The sequence below is a fragment of the Macaca mulatta genome, chromosome 11 (genome assembly GCF_049350105.2).
Source record: "Macaca mulatta isolate MMU2019108-1 chromosome 11, T2T-MMU8v2.0, whole genome shotgun sequence".
Taxonomy (NCBI): domain Eukaryota; kingdom Metazoa; phylum Chordata; class Mammalia; order Primates; family Cercopithecidae; genus Macaca; species Macaca mulatta.
In genome coordinates this window covers 127,332,323-127,347,587 of record NC_133416.1, presented here as the reverse complement: position 1 = coordinate 127,347,587, position 15,265 = coordinate 127,332,323, and the positions used below count along the sequence as shown (strand labels likewise).

At 42.0% G+C, this 15,265-nt stretch overlaps 1 protein-coding gene and 1 pseudogene across 12 annotated transcripts in view; both read right to left on the bottom strand.

Moving 5' to 3' along the window:
- Positions 1 to 15,265, bottom strand: part of BICDL1 (BICD family like cargo adaptor 1) — a 109,757-nt gene that overhangs the window by 40,846 nt on the left and 53,646 nt on the right. The window lies entirely within an intron of this gene.
- On the bottom strand, positions 5,299 to 5,394 carry LOC114671225 (small nucleolar RNA U13; annotated as a pseudogene).

Sequence of the window (15,265 nt, the reverse complement as noted above, 5' to 3'; positions counted from 1 at the left end):
TAATTCAATCAGCAAACCGGGGGGGAAGGGCTCTTCTCCCTTACAAAATAAAGAAGAAATGATGAAAATAGAAGGCGCAGTAGCCCACGCTCTAATCCCAGCACTTTGGGAGGCTGAGGCGGGTGGATCACCTGAGGTCAGGAGTTCGAGACCAGCCTGACCAATATGGCGAAACCCTGTCTCCCCTAAAAATACAAAATTAGCTGGGCGTGGTGGTGCATGCATGTAATCCCAGCTACTCGGGAGGCTGAGGCAGGAGAATCGCTTCACTTGAACCCAGGAGGCAGAGGTTGAGGTTAGCCGAGATTGCGCCACTGCGCTCTAGCCTGGGCAACAAGAGCGAAACTCCACCTTAAAAAAAAGAAATGAAAATCAGGTTGGCTGCAGTAGCTCACGCCTGTAATCCTAGCACTTTGGGAGGCCAAGGTGGGTGGATCATTTGAGGTCAGGAGTTTGAGACTAGCCTGTCCAACATGGTGAAACCCCACCTCTACTAAAAACAGAAGAACTAGCCAGGCGTGGTGGCGGGCACCTGTAGTCTGTAGTGCCCAGCTACTCAGGAGGCTGAGGCAGGAGAATCGCTTGAACCTAGGAGGTGGAGGTTGCAGTGAGCCGAGATTGTGCCCTGCACTCCAGCCTGGGTGACAGAGCGAGACTCTGTCTCAAAAAAAAAAGAAAAAAGAAAATCATTAGGCAAGCATCACAGTAATTGCTGCAGGCAAGACTAGAGAATGAATGCTAAAATTTGTGGGCAAAAGTTTCATGAGAAACAGGATATTTTCATATCCTCAAAATATCTCTCCATAAGATTGATTTATTAATTACAAAGGGAAAAATCATTTATCGTGGGGAGCCTGGCAAACACTACCTTAACCAAGCAGTCAACATCACAGGTCCTCCACATGATGTACTGAGAAGGGTCCAACTGTACTCTTGTGCTATTCTCGGCAAGACTGAATAACCTCAATCTACTTATGACAAAACATTAGACAAACCCAAATGAATGACTTTGTACCAAATAATTGATCAGTAGTCTTCAAAAGTATCAATTTCAAGAGAAACAAAGACTATTCAGAATGAACTCTCATCAATTAAAACGAAAGAGAGAGAGAGAAAGAAAAAGAAAGAAAGAAAGCAAAAGAAAAAAGAAAGAAAGAAAGAAAGAAAGAAGAAAAGAAAGCGAGAAAAAGCAAGAAAGAGAGAAGAGAAAGGGAGGGGAGGGGAGGGGAGGGGAAAGAAAAACAAGGTATGCCTGTAATCCCAGCACTTTGGGAAGCCAAGGTGGGCAGATCACAAGCTCAGGAGTTCAAGACCAGCCTGGCCAACATAGTGAAACCCCGCCTCTACTAAAAATACAAAAAAAATTAGCTGGGTGTGGTGGCAGGCGACTGTAGTCCCAGCTACTTGGGAGGCTGAGGCAGGAGACTCGCATGAACCCGGGAGGTAGAGGTTGCAGTGAGCCGAGATCGTGCCACTGCACTCCAATCTGGGCAACACAGTGAGACTCTGTCTCAACAACAACAGCAACAACAACAAAACAAAACAAAACCCAACAACAACAAAGACTGAGAAACTGGCAGAGATTGGAGGAGAAAAAAGAAACATGACAACTAAGTGCAACATGGAAGACTGAACTGGATTCTGGAGCAGAAAAAGAACATTTGTGGGAAAACTGACAAAATTCCAATAGGTATGTAGATTGGTTAATAGTAGTGTCTCAATATTAATTTCCTGGTTTTGATAACCGCACTATGATTACAAAAGATGTTAACATTAGGGGGAGCTGGATGAAGGGTATTTGAGAATCCATATTATTTTTGTAGCTTCTTTTTAAATCTAACTTTTTAAAATCCCAGACTAGTTGTGCCCCCAAGACACTTAACAGAAGAAAACACAAATCCTCTTTGGAGGATGGTACCTTCAATCCAAAGATCAAATAATCTCCATAAATAGTTTTCTAATAAAAACAAGATTATAGTAAAAAAATTAAAAACATGTACCCATGGAAACAAGGACTCAATAGGAAGTACTGGTAGAAACAGATTCATAAAAACTTCAGATCCTGATATTATCAGATATAGATTTTAAGACAATGCTGCTATGTTTAGAGAAATAAAATATTAAAAATATCTCCAGGGGGCTGGGCTCAGTGGCTCACGCCTGTAATCCCAGCACTTTGGGAGGCTGAGGCAGGCAGATCACGAGTCAGGAGCTCAAGACCAGCCTTGCCAACATGGTGAAATCCTGTCTCTACTAAAAATACAAAAATTAGCTGGGTGTGGTGGTGCACGTCTGTAATCCCAACTACTTGGGAAGCTGAGGCAGGAGAATTGCTTGAACCTGGGAGGTGGAGGTTGCAGTGAGCTGAGATCACGCCATTGAACTCCAGCTCTGGGCAACAGAGCAAGACTCTGTCTCGGGGAAAAAGAAAAAAATCTCCAGGGAAGAGGAAAATGTAAAATACAATCTTCTCAGATTTGGAAAAGATCCAAGATATCTAGAAATACAAAATACTAACTTAAAATTAAAAACCCAGGCCAGGTGCAGTGGCTCACGCCTGTAATCCCAGCACTTTGGGAGGCCAAGGTGGGAAGATCACTTGAGGCCAGGAGTTCAAGACTAGCCTAGGCAACATTGAAAAACTCTGTCTCTAATAAAAATAAAAAAATTAGCTGCATGTGGTAGCACACAACTGTTAATCCCAGCTACTTGGGAGGCTGAAGCACGAGAATTGCTTGAACCTGGGAGGCAGAGGTTGCAGTGAGCCAAGATCATGCCATTGCACTCCAGCCTGGGCAACAGAGTAAGACTCTGTCTCAAGCAAACAAAAACAAAAAACGTCACAAAACCCAACAGGTAGTAGCAAAATTAAAGACTTCTAAGCATTAGAAGACATCATTAAGAAAATAGATCTAGGCCAGGCGAGGTGGTTCACACCTGTAATTCTAGCACTTTGGGAGACCAAGGCAGGTGGATCATGAGGTCAGGAGATCGAGACCATCCTGGCTAACACAGTGAAACCCTGTCTCTACTAAAAAACACAAAAAAATTAGCCAGGCGTGGGAGCGGGCGCCTGTAGTCCCAGCTACTCAGGAGGCTGAGGCAGGAGAATGGCGCGAACCCAGGAAGTGGAGCTTGCAGTGAGCCGAGATCACGCCACTGCACTTCAGCCTGGGTGACAGAGAGAGACTCCGTCTCAAAAAAAAAAAAAAAAAAAAAAAAAAAAAGAAAATAAAAGAAAATAGATCTCTAAAGCTCAGACTGGGAGAAAATGGTTTTTTTTTTTTTTTTTTTTTTTTTTTTGAGACGGAGTCTCGCTGTGTCTCCCAGGCTGGAGTGCAGTGGCGTGATCTCGGCTCACTGCAAGCTCCGCCTCCCAGGTTCACGCCATTCTCCCGCCTCAGTCTCCCAAGTAGCTGAGACTACAGGCGCCCGCCACCACGCCCGGCTAGTTTTTTGTATTTTTAGTAGAGACGGGGTTTCACCATGTTAGCCAGGATAGTCTCAATCTCCTGACCTCGTGATCCACCCGCCTCGGCCTCCCAAAGTGCTGGGATTACAGGCTTGAGCCACCGCGCCCGGCCTGGGAGAAAATGTTTATAACACATATATCTGACTTGTATTCAGAATATATAAAAACCTCTAACTCAATAAAAAGACATAATTTTTTATGAGCAAAACATTTGAACAAATACTTCAAAGACAAAAATAAATGAATGGCCAATAGGCAAATGAAGAAATGCTCCACATCATTAGTGAACAGAGAAATGTAAATTAAAACCGCAATGAGATACCACTACATACTCACAAGAAGGCTACAATTAGAAAGAACAACACCACAAAATACTGGGAATGTCAACAACTGGAATTCCCACACACTGTTGGTGGGAGTGTAAAATGGCATAACCTACTTTGGAGGAATAAAAAGCTTTGCAGTTTCTTCTTAACTTAATGGACAGAGTTTAAGAACACAAGTGACAACTGAAGAGAAAATTACCAAATTAGAAGACTAGTCAGAAGGAACTATCTACACTACAATACAAAGACAAAGATGGAAAAGAGAAGCGCTATGTTAGTATAGTCCCCGTAAGTTTAAACTGCAGTTCCAGAAAGGACAGAGTGAATGTGACTGAGGCAATACTTTATGAGGTAATGGCTGATAATCTCCTAACAATGAAAGACACCAATTCACAAACTCAAGATGCCCAATGAACCCAAAGCAGAAGAAATAAAAAGAAATCCACACCTAGATATATCATAAAGAAACTGCAGAACGCCAAAGACTAAGTAAGATGATCTTAGAAGATAAAAGATGACCTTTCCAGAGAAAACACTTGGTTCCCCTAATGACCACGAATAGGGCCCATATTAGCAGATCGCTTTAAAATAAAAAGACACAGATAAAAATGTAATATGAAAAGATATTTTCTTGCTGAAATCTTTTAGTAGTTCCCTATTACAAACAGGCACAAAAAGCCTTCCAAGGCCAGTCCCCTGCCAACCTTCTATCTCCTGTAACTCTGTTCCCTTTATCCTTGTTCTTTCCCTAGGCATGCTTCTTCCCTATTTTTCACAGGACTAACTCTGTCTTTCTAGACTTAGCTATAGCATAATTTCTTCCCAGAAGCTTTCTGTGCTCCTAGGCATTCCAGAGTGACCCTCCTTTGCGTTCTCATAGCACCCCAGGCACAAACTCTAGCAGAGGACATATTACATTTTATGAGTTATCTTCTTATGAGTCCTTCACCTCATCTGAAGCTTTTTAAGGATAGTGACAGTGTCTAATTCATTTTTGCACTCCCAGTAGCTAGTCCAGCGCCTGGCCGAGAAATGCCTGAACTGAAGTGAATGAAGGATCTTTCAAGGCTGAAACAAACTGTCCTTGAGAAATAAAAGTTTAAATATACAGTAGGTAGCTACAGAATGAAAATAAGAAAAAAAATCCAAGAAACTAGAGTAGACACACAGACCCCAAATTTAAAATAAATGTCAACAAAAGTTTAATAAGCCTTTCTGTGTGGCTAGATTTATCCTAGGTACTAGGGATGAAACAGAGAAGACAGATCTGGTACCATCTTAGATTTCAAGAATGTCAGAGCTGGACCTTACCAAAATAAAAGAAAATCAGTTATCTGAACTCCTTCATTACACAGATGAAGAAACTGAGGCCCAGAGGAGATGCCTTGGTCACAGAGCAAGTGAGGGATAGGTAACCAAATAAGATACCAATTTAGGGAGAAAGGGAAAAAATTGAAAAGCACATCACAGGAAACAAGAACCTGTAATTTTTTCTTCCCACATCAGACAGGTAATATGCTGACATTATAATAAGGTTTGAGGAAGGCACACCTCAAACAAGTGTGAAAGCCCAATCATTATGAACTACAAAAATATCAAGGACCTGTAATTTTAACAGCAATGCACTTGACAGTGAAAGGCTAAAGAAGGAGAAGAAACTACAACAAAACATAGGCTGAGCAGAATCCAGATGTTTGCAAATATGTATTTACAGGAAAACATTTTCTTTTCCTGTTCTCTCATCCTAGGCTTCAATTAGTTTGAAACTTATTTTATTACTTTAATTTCTCACCTGCTAGACTTTGAGCTCAAGCATTCAGGACATTTACTTAGCACATCATTGGTACTCAATGCATATTTGGAGAGTAAATGATTAACTTTTTTTTATTGGTATAAGTCCATTTTCCTTTTGAGTTCTATCTTCATTTAAAAAAACAGGTCATCTTCTTTAGACTGTGCACAGCACTACTTTGCCACCAAACGAAAGCAAACACATAAACAACAATTTGTTCAGCTGAAAAATTTGAGATTTTAACAAAACAATGCTTTGCATTATTCAAGCTTATTTTATTTTTGTGTTTAACAAGTATCTGTTTTCTGAACAACCCAAAGTTTGAAGCCCGAGAAGGCAGACATTTGCCACATAGCCCACACTGAGTTCCTGGGTTCCTGAACCTTTATGCTGCTATGTGAGAATGGCTGTGACTGTGGGCATCTGCTGTGCTACCTTACTAATGCTACCTTAGTCCAGACATGAGATGCAGGCACATGAAACCCACCCTGTGCCCAAGATGTGTGTACAGGTATGTTCACTGAAGCAATGCTTCTGATAGTGAAAAACTGGAGGCAATCTAAATGTTCACTGTTAGCAGACTGGATTAAAAACATTATGGTGTATCAGTGCAATGAAAATGCTACATACATTTACCCCAACATGGAAGGACTTCAACAATGTAATGTTAAGTAAAAAAAAAAAAGCACGTTTGCTCCCACTTACATGCTATTATGTGCTTATATTTATTTAGGTGTATACATGCATAGAAGAATGCTTGTAAGGCTATTCATCAAAATGTAATCAGTAATATCACCTCTGGGGGATAAGATTCCCAGGAATTTTTACTTTGGATAAGTTACTTTTTAAATAATAGTTATTATTATAAATAATATTTTAAAATTACTGTTTAAATAATGTTTGAGGCCAGGTGCTCACGCCTATAATCCCAGCACTTTGGGGGGCCGAGGTGGGAGGACTGCCTGAGGTCAGGAGTTCAAGACCAGCCTGGCCAACATGGTGAAACCCCATCTCTACCAAAAACACAAAAATTAGCCAGGCATGGTGGCATATGCTGTAATCCCAGCTACTCAGGAGGCTGAGGCAGGAGAATCACCTGAACCATGCAGTGGAGGTTGCAGTGAGCCGAGATCACATCACTGCACTCCAGCCTGGGCGACAGAGCAAGACCCTGTCTCAAAAAAAGAAAGAAAAGAAAGAAAGAAAAACACCCCCAAAAAACTAAAAAACAAACAAACAAAAATAATGTTTGAATATTCTACTGAAGTACGTATTATCTTTTTTTTTTTTTTCTTTCTGAGATAGGGTTGCACCCTGTCACCAGGCTGGACTGTGCAGTGGCGTGATCAGGGCTCACTGCAGTCTTGACCTCCCAGGTCTCAGATGGTCCTCCCCTCTCAGGCCCACAAGCAGCTGGGACTACAGGCACACGCCACCACACTTGGCTAATTTTTGTTTTTTGTTTTTGGTAGAGACGGGGTTTCACCAGGCTGGTCTCAAACTCCTGGGCTCAAGCAATCTGCCGCCTCAGCCTCCCAAAGTGTTGGGATTACAGGCATGAGCCACCACGTGCAGCCTGTCTCATTTTCTTTTTTTTTTTTTTTTTTTTTTTTGAGACAGAGTCTCGCTCTGTAGCCCAGGCTGGAGTGCAGTGGCCGGATCTCAGCTCACTGCAAGCTCCGCCTCCCGGGTTCACGCCATTCTCCCGCCTCAGCCTCCCGAGTCGCTGGGACTACAGGCGCTGCCACCTCGCCCGGCTATTTTTTGTATTTCTTAGTAGAGACGGGGTTTCACCGTGTTAGCCAGGATGGTCTCGATCTCCTGACCTCGTGATCCGCCCATCTTGGCCTCCCAAAGTGCTGGGATTACAGGCTTGAGCCACCGCGCCCGGCCGCCTGTCTCATTTTCTGATGCAAAATATTTCTTTATTTTTCCATCAGACTACTGATTCATTTGGTATGCTTTTGGCTGGAGGTTGTATTTCTTAATAATCAGAAGAAATAAAGCCTAAGAGTTCAAGGCTACGGCAAGCTATTATCGTGCCTGCAAATAGCTACCGTACTCCAACCTGGGTGACACAGTGAGACCTCCGCCTCTTCAAAAAAGGCAAATTCATAAGACATCAACATCTATGGAGAAAGGCGAAAGAAAAAAAATTGTATTGGTAACATCAAACAAAGATCAGGAATTTCAGTAATAATGAGGCTGGGGAGAGTGATATAATAATCACAACGAATTTCAGAAAGTATAAGCTTAGAAAGATTGAGGGAGGAAAGGAGTCATTTGTTTTTTTTTCCTTTTTTTTTTAAAGGCCTTCAATTTTGAAAATGTACAAAGTTTCATGTCCCTGTGAGAGATATAAAGAATAAGACAAAATCTTCATTTTTTTTTTGAGACGGAGTCTCGCTCTGTGACCCAGGCTGGAGTGCAGTGGCGCAATCTCGGCTCACTGCAAGCTCCGCTTTCCGGATTCACACCATTCTCCTGCCTCAGCTTCCCCAGTAGCTGGGACTACAGGTGCCCGCCTCTGTGCCCAGCTAATTTTTTGTATTTTTAGTAGAGACAGGGTTTCACTGTGGTCTTGATCTCCTGACCTCGTGATCCACCCGCCTCGGCCTCCCAAAGTGTTGGGATTACAGGCGTAAGCCACCACACCTGGCCCGAGAGTGATATAATAATCAAAACAAATTTCACAAAGTGTAAGCTTAGAAAGATTGAGGGAGGAAAGGAGTCATTTGCTTTTTTTTTTTTAATTTTTAAAAGACCTTCAATTTTGAACATGTACAGTTTCATGTCCCTGTGAGAGATATAAAGTATGAGACACAATCTTCATTCTTAAGTAGCTGAAGATGAGATGAACCCTTATGAAGCAGCCAATATAAAGCAAGAATAAATATTTGTATAAACTGGCAAGTGATTTGAGAAGTACACAAATAAGGCAAAAATATAGTAATTATTTTAAGGGAAATAAAGTACATAGCTGTACGACCTTCAAAAAATTATCTAACCACTCTATACCTCAGTTTCCTCATCTGAAAGATGGTGATTAAAAAAAACTACCTTTCAAGTTATTCTAGCATTAAAATGCAATAATATATATGAAATGTTTAGCACAGGTTAACTATGTAATATACTACAGCTAACAATTATTTATGATAAAGTGAAAATTCCAAATAGAATATTGGCTTTAGCTCAAAGGAAAACATGTAATTTGAGAGTTGAAACTTCAGAGATAATCTGGTTCAAAGCCCTAACTTTGCAGGTGATGAAACTGAGGCATGGGTCAACAAAGTTCGACCTGTAAAGATACAATTTGCATGAAGGTCCCTGCCCAAGATCACAGAACTTGTTAGCTCCTGACTCCCATTTCAGTTTCTTTCCATTTCATTACCCCTTTTTAAGTCAAAAACAAATAGTCACATATTGGATGATTTCCAGGGATGACAAAAACTCATCCCCTGGAATGAGGAAGGTCTGATGCTCTAACAATGTTATTAATCATGTGAGGGAATGCCTGATAAAGTCAATGTTTTCCTGGTCATACTGTTTACAGGAGGCATGTATACAAGCTACTATATGACATTCAGATGGTATACATCCACTAGATAGGGCCATGTTTAATTTTGTTTTATTTGAACTAATGTCTAAATTAGAGCACAATGAAAGTTTTGTTATTATCCTTTCGGTCACTATCAGAAACGTAATCCCCCAGCATCAAAGACCAGCAACTCCAGCAGCACCAACTTTAATTGAAAAAGAAAAAAGGACAAATGTTAATACTGCTTTTGTTTCTGGAAGAGGACTGTTATTCAATGTCAGATCCCCACTGCTGGTTAATAAAAACATTTCAGAAGTCAGAATAGATCTTTTAATTTTCTTTTTAAATGTTCTATGAGGACTCATAATAAAACAGGCCCCAGATACTTCCAATACACTACACTGTACTCGCAATTGGAGCTTTTCATTCAGTCTTTTTTTTTTTTTTTTTTTGAGATGGAGTCTTGCTCTGTCGCCCAGGCTGGAGTGCAGTGGCCGGATCTCAGCTCACTGTAAGCTCCGCCTCCCGGGTTTACGCCATTCTCCTGCCTCAGCCTCCCGAGTAGCTGGGACTACAGGCGTCCGTCACCTCGCCCGGCTAGTTTTTTGTATTTTTTAGTAGAGACGGGGTTTCACCGTGTTAGCCAGGATGGTCTCGATCTTCTGACCTCGTGATCCGCCCGTCTCGGCCTCCCAAAGTGCTGGGATTACAGGCTTGAGCCACCACGCCCGGCCCAGTCTTTTTTTTTTCTTAACCAAAATGACACTATTCCCTATGTTAACTTAATGGCCTGGCACTTTGCACTAATTCCAACATGGATGGAACACTACTATGCTTTGAACTGAGGATACAGAGACAAAGAAGACATAGTTCTTGTGGAAAACTCAAGGTCTAAAAAGAACATAGTCTCTTCTCTATCAGTTACTGTACTGTGTGACCACAGGCAAACTGCTTAATTCTCTGTGTCTTAGGTTCTTCCCTTACATTTAAGAGAAAGTAGTACCTACCTCACAAGGTTGTATAACTGAAATAAATATATGTAAAGTGGTTGGAACAGTGTCTGGTACACAGTAGGCAGTACATGTGTTAGCTGTTGCCATTACTGTATTCACCTTCATCATTATTATAAGCCAGCTCTAATAACCTGAAAGATCAACTCTGACTTTAGAGCTGATGTTTAAGTCACTGGCACAGAAAAGTCTAACAGATTAAATGTAAATAAGAGCAGACCTTAAAGAGCCTGAAGACAGAGCTTAAGAAAATCTGGCACAAGGACTGATAGAGGGTGGAGAGAAGGACACCCCTAACAGGCAGAGCTGTAAGGAATTTAGGCACTTGCTTTCATCCATGAATGGTAGTTAGTAGTAACAGAGAGGACTTAAAAGGTCTTGCAGCTAAATGGAGAGAGTGGATATGAAAATGCAGCCAAGCTAAAATGATTACCACCCAGCTAAACTGAGGCACTGCATAGTTCCTAAGAACATGTCCACCTTGGAAGGGGCTTCGGTTTCTTCAAGGGTGGAAATACTATGACTATCTTGGGCTTCCTGGAATGTGAAATGTTTATACTTTCTTTTTTTTTTTTTTTTTTTTTGAGACGGAGTCTCGCTCTGTCACCCAGGCTGGAGTGCAGTGGCCGGATCTCAGCTCACTGCAAGCTCCGCCTCCCGGGTTCACGCCATTCTCCTGCCTCAGCCTCCCGAGTAGCTGGAACTACAGGCGCCTGCCACCTCGCCCGGCTAAGTTTTTGTATTTTTAGTAGAGACGAGGTTTCACTGTGTTACCCAGGATGGTCTCGATCTCCTGACCTCGTGATCCGCCCGTCTCGGCCTCCCAAAGTGCTGGGATTACAGGCTTGAGCCACCGCGCCCGGCCAATACTTTCAAAAGGAGATTTCATGAAAATTTTTGGAAAAGAAATTGAGAACCTTTTCGTAATAAACAGGAAGGCTAGGGAAGATGGGCAGTTGGAATGACATTCTACTCAACAAACTTTAACTTAGAACAGGGATAGAAATAGACTGGGGTGTACCCTGAGGAGCCCTTCATTGGAGACAAGTGATGACACAGGGACATATTCAGCATTCTCTCAGGAAAGAGCAATCATGTCTAATCCTAATAAAGAAAACTGTAGCATTTTTAATACTTCCCCCGCTACACCCCGCCATCACCTGTTTTGGTCACATGGCTCACCAGGAGACTTCTTAGACCTAAAAAGAAGGTTACAAAGTTAAAATGTTCTTGTTTGGAACTGGAGAGGGTTAGAGAAAAACTGTTTTCCAAACTGGTGGTCACTTTCTTCTTCCCACCACCATAAAAACAAGACTATTAATCAAAGTATGGCTTTTTCTTCCCTGAACATGCCTCTTTGACTCTGTTCACAATATACCCTCTTTCGGAATGACTTACCTCAAATTTTCACCTGATAAATTCTTAACCTTAACAGCCCAGTTCAGACATAACTTCTATATCGCCATTGTAAGATCCCAGGGTAAAATGACTACATTATTTGCAGTGCTGCAATACTCTTACTAGAGAACTTATCACACACTCTGTTTAGTTGTCTGTTTTCTCTTAGACTGGAAAGGATTTAAGGGCAGAAATTATATCTCCTATTTATCTTTGTTTCCCTAATAAAGTACATGGCACATGGCAGGTATTCAAATGCGTACTGTATGAAATAAAATCTGAACACCTTAAGTGAGGGCTTCTTGCAAAAGTCAAGCTATGACTGTAGAAAATAGAAGTGGGATTAACTTTAAGCCCACAAGTGCCTCTTTAGCAAGGTTCCACCGGGATCACCAGAGAATTAATGAGATAATTCCCTTTGATTTACATAGCCCATCCCTAGGAAAGGGCACTATTTCCTCCTATAGGTCATCTCCATGGCTCAAGTAGATTTACTTAGCCTTTGATGTAAATTACACATGACTGATCCATGGATTTGCTGCTCAGTGTTTCTACCTATACCTCACCCTGCTTTTGCATGTGGAATCTTTTAATACTCAGAACCCAGGACTATTTTCCCCGTTCCCTTTACAAACCTCACTAAAGTCTTTTCTTTTATAAAGTCATTCTCATTTGATAAAGAGATGGATTTGAAATTCTTTTTTTTTTTTTGGAGCTTATCATTAAATAGGCACGCCCCAAAAAACATGTACATGGGAGTAGGCTGTAAATTCAGACTTCTTTCATCCTGGAAGAGAAGCTCTTCTTCTGTTAGTCTGGGTTGAATTCAACAAACTAAACCCAAGGAAAAGGAAGATGAGTATTATTTAGCATTTTCTAAGTCCAAGCACTGCTCTAGGTAACATACATATGCTATTTCATTTTATCTTAACAATGCTGCAGGATAAAGAAACTGAAGCTAGCCCAGATTAGGTCACATAATTGAGGTCACTTAGCTAGTAAATGATGGAGCTAGAATTCAAATGTAGGTCTGATCCCAAAGCCAATGAGAGTGCGTGCTACTATACCACCACACCCAAGATAAAACACAGCTCTTTTGTCCACTTCTGGTTAGGTTTAGCAGAAAAATAGATACCAGGTTGGTACTTCTTCCTGAATGCTTTGAGATCTCGTTTGTAATTTATCTCCAGCCCTCAGCCCTGACCACTCCTCTGACTTAGGTTCTTTCTTTTTTTTTTTTTTTTTTTTGAGGTGGAGTCTCGCTCTGTTGCACAGGCTGGAGTGCAGTGGCACAATCTCGGCTCACTGCAACCTCTGCCTTCCGGGTTCAAACAATTCTCCTTCCTCAGCATCCTGAGTAGCTGGGGTTACAGGAACCCACCACTAAATGCAGCTAATTTTTGTATTTTTAGTAGAGATAGGGTTTCATCATGTTGGCCAGACTGGTCTCAAACTCCTGACCTCAGGTGACCCGCCTGCCTTGGCCTCCCAAAGTCCTGGGATTACAGACATGAGAGACCGCACCTGGCCTGACTTAGGTTCTTAGTATCTAACTGCCTACTTACCACATCCACTTGAAACACTAATGTGCGTCACACTCAACATGTCCAAACCTGAACTCCTGATTTGAGGGCCTCCACCCAAACATGCTCCTCCTTGACTCTTCCCTTCTCAGGAGATGGCAACTTCATTCTTAGGAGTTTTGGTCCCCAAACAGGAATCATCTTTGATTTTCCCCTCACAACCCACATCCAACCCAGCCACATATCCTGTGGAAATAGGTGCTATATGATATTTATTAAAATTAATATCCAGGATGTTAGCATTTCCCTCCACCTCCACTCTCCCATCCTAGTCCCAGCCAGCATCGCCACCCACGAAGACTACTGACTATGCAGCCACCTACTTGGTCTCCTGCTCCTACTGTTGCCCTCCTATAGCCTACTTTTTGCAGCAGAGCAATCCTCAGAAACCCAAGTCAGACTGTGTCATTGCTCAAAACCCTCTAGAAGCTTTCTTACTCAGAATAAAATATAATAAAGCCCTTACCATGACTTCTAAGATTCTACAGGATTCCTCCCTGCATCCCAATCTTATCTCAGATCTCCTCTTTTCTCTGCTGCATTCTCTTTGTTCCACTCACACTGGCCTCCTTGCTGCCCTCAGACCTGCTGAGCAGCCTCTTATTTCAAAATCTGTGCATATGATTCCCCTCTGCCTCGAACTGCTTTCCTCAGGCATTCACGAGGCCTGTTTCTGCACTCCACTTGGGTCTCTTCTCAAATGTCATCTTATCAGAGAGGCCTCCTTTGTTCGCCCTAACCTTACCTGTGCCGACCTCCATTCCTTTCCCCTGTTTAATTTTTCTCTGTAGCACTTATTACACCTGACAGATAGTTCTTTGTTAATCGAGCTATTGCCCCTCCCTCTGCCCTTGATGTAAGTTCCAAAAGGTCTGGGCCTTTGTTTTGTTTGTTGCCATAACCCCAGTACTCGGAAGTGGGCCAGGCACATAGCAGACAAATTTGAATACAGGAAAAACATGTCTATATTAACTCATTTTTGGCCTAAGGTTGTCTGTAACAGGGAACAAAACAAAGCCTGTAAAACCCCCATATTACATAATAAGTTCAGGTTTCAGTGGTAAAATTTAAATATTAAGAATTTTATCTTTCAATCTTCCCTTTAGAGTAAAACTGACAGAAGAGGAATCATGTTGATTTTTGGCCCTTGCCCCTAACTATTACCAACAGTCACAAATTCTACATAATTAGATATAAAACCTTTCTCCTCTCTCTCAGTTTTACCTTATTTGTTATGTCCACTTTATACAAACTACTCAACAAGAATTCAAGCATAATGCTATTTCCTTACAGAAAAAATTCATGGCAAGATTTTTTCTTAAAGTATTTCCTGCTGGCTGGGAGCGGTGGCTCACACCTGTAATCTCAGCACTTTGGGAGGGTGAGGCAGGTGGATGACTTGAGGTCAGGAGTTTGAGACCAGCCTGGCCAACATGGCAAAACCCCGCCTCTACTAAAAATACAAAAATTAGCCAAGTGTGGTGCACATGCCTGTAATCCAAGCTACTTGTGAGGCTGTGGCACAAGAATTGCTTGAAACTGCGAGAGAGAGGTTGAAGTGAGCTGGGATTATGCCACTGCACTCCAGCCTGAGCGACAGAGTGAGACTGTCTCAAAAAAAAAAAAAAAAAAAAAAAAAAAAAAAAGCATTTCCTATTAAATGTTACAACATGGAAATATGGGGCCAGGTGTGGTGGCTCACACCTGTAATCCCAGCACTTTGGGAGGCTGAGGCAAGGCAGATGACTTGAGCTCAGTAGTTCAAGACCAGCCTGGGCAACATGGTAAAACTCTGTCTCTACAAGAAATACAAAACAATTAGCCGGGTGTGGTAGTGTATCCCTGTAGTCTCAGCTACTCAGGAGGCTGAGGTAGGAGGACGGCTTGAGCCTGGGAGGTGAAGGTTGCAGTGAGCCAAGATGACGCCACTGCATTGCAGCCTGGGCGATAGAGCCAGACCCTGTCTCCAAAAAAAAAAAAAAAAAAAAAAAAGGAAAAGAAAAAGGCCAGGCCCGGTGGCTCACACTTGTTAATCCCAGCACTTTGTGAGGCCAAGGTGGGGGATCACCTGATGTCAGGAGTTCAAGACCAGCCTGACCAACATGGTGAAACCTTGTCTCTACTAAAAATACAAAAATTAGCCGGG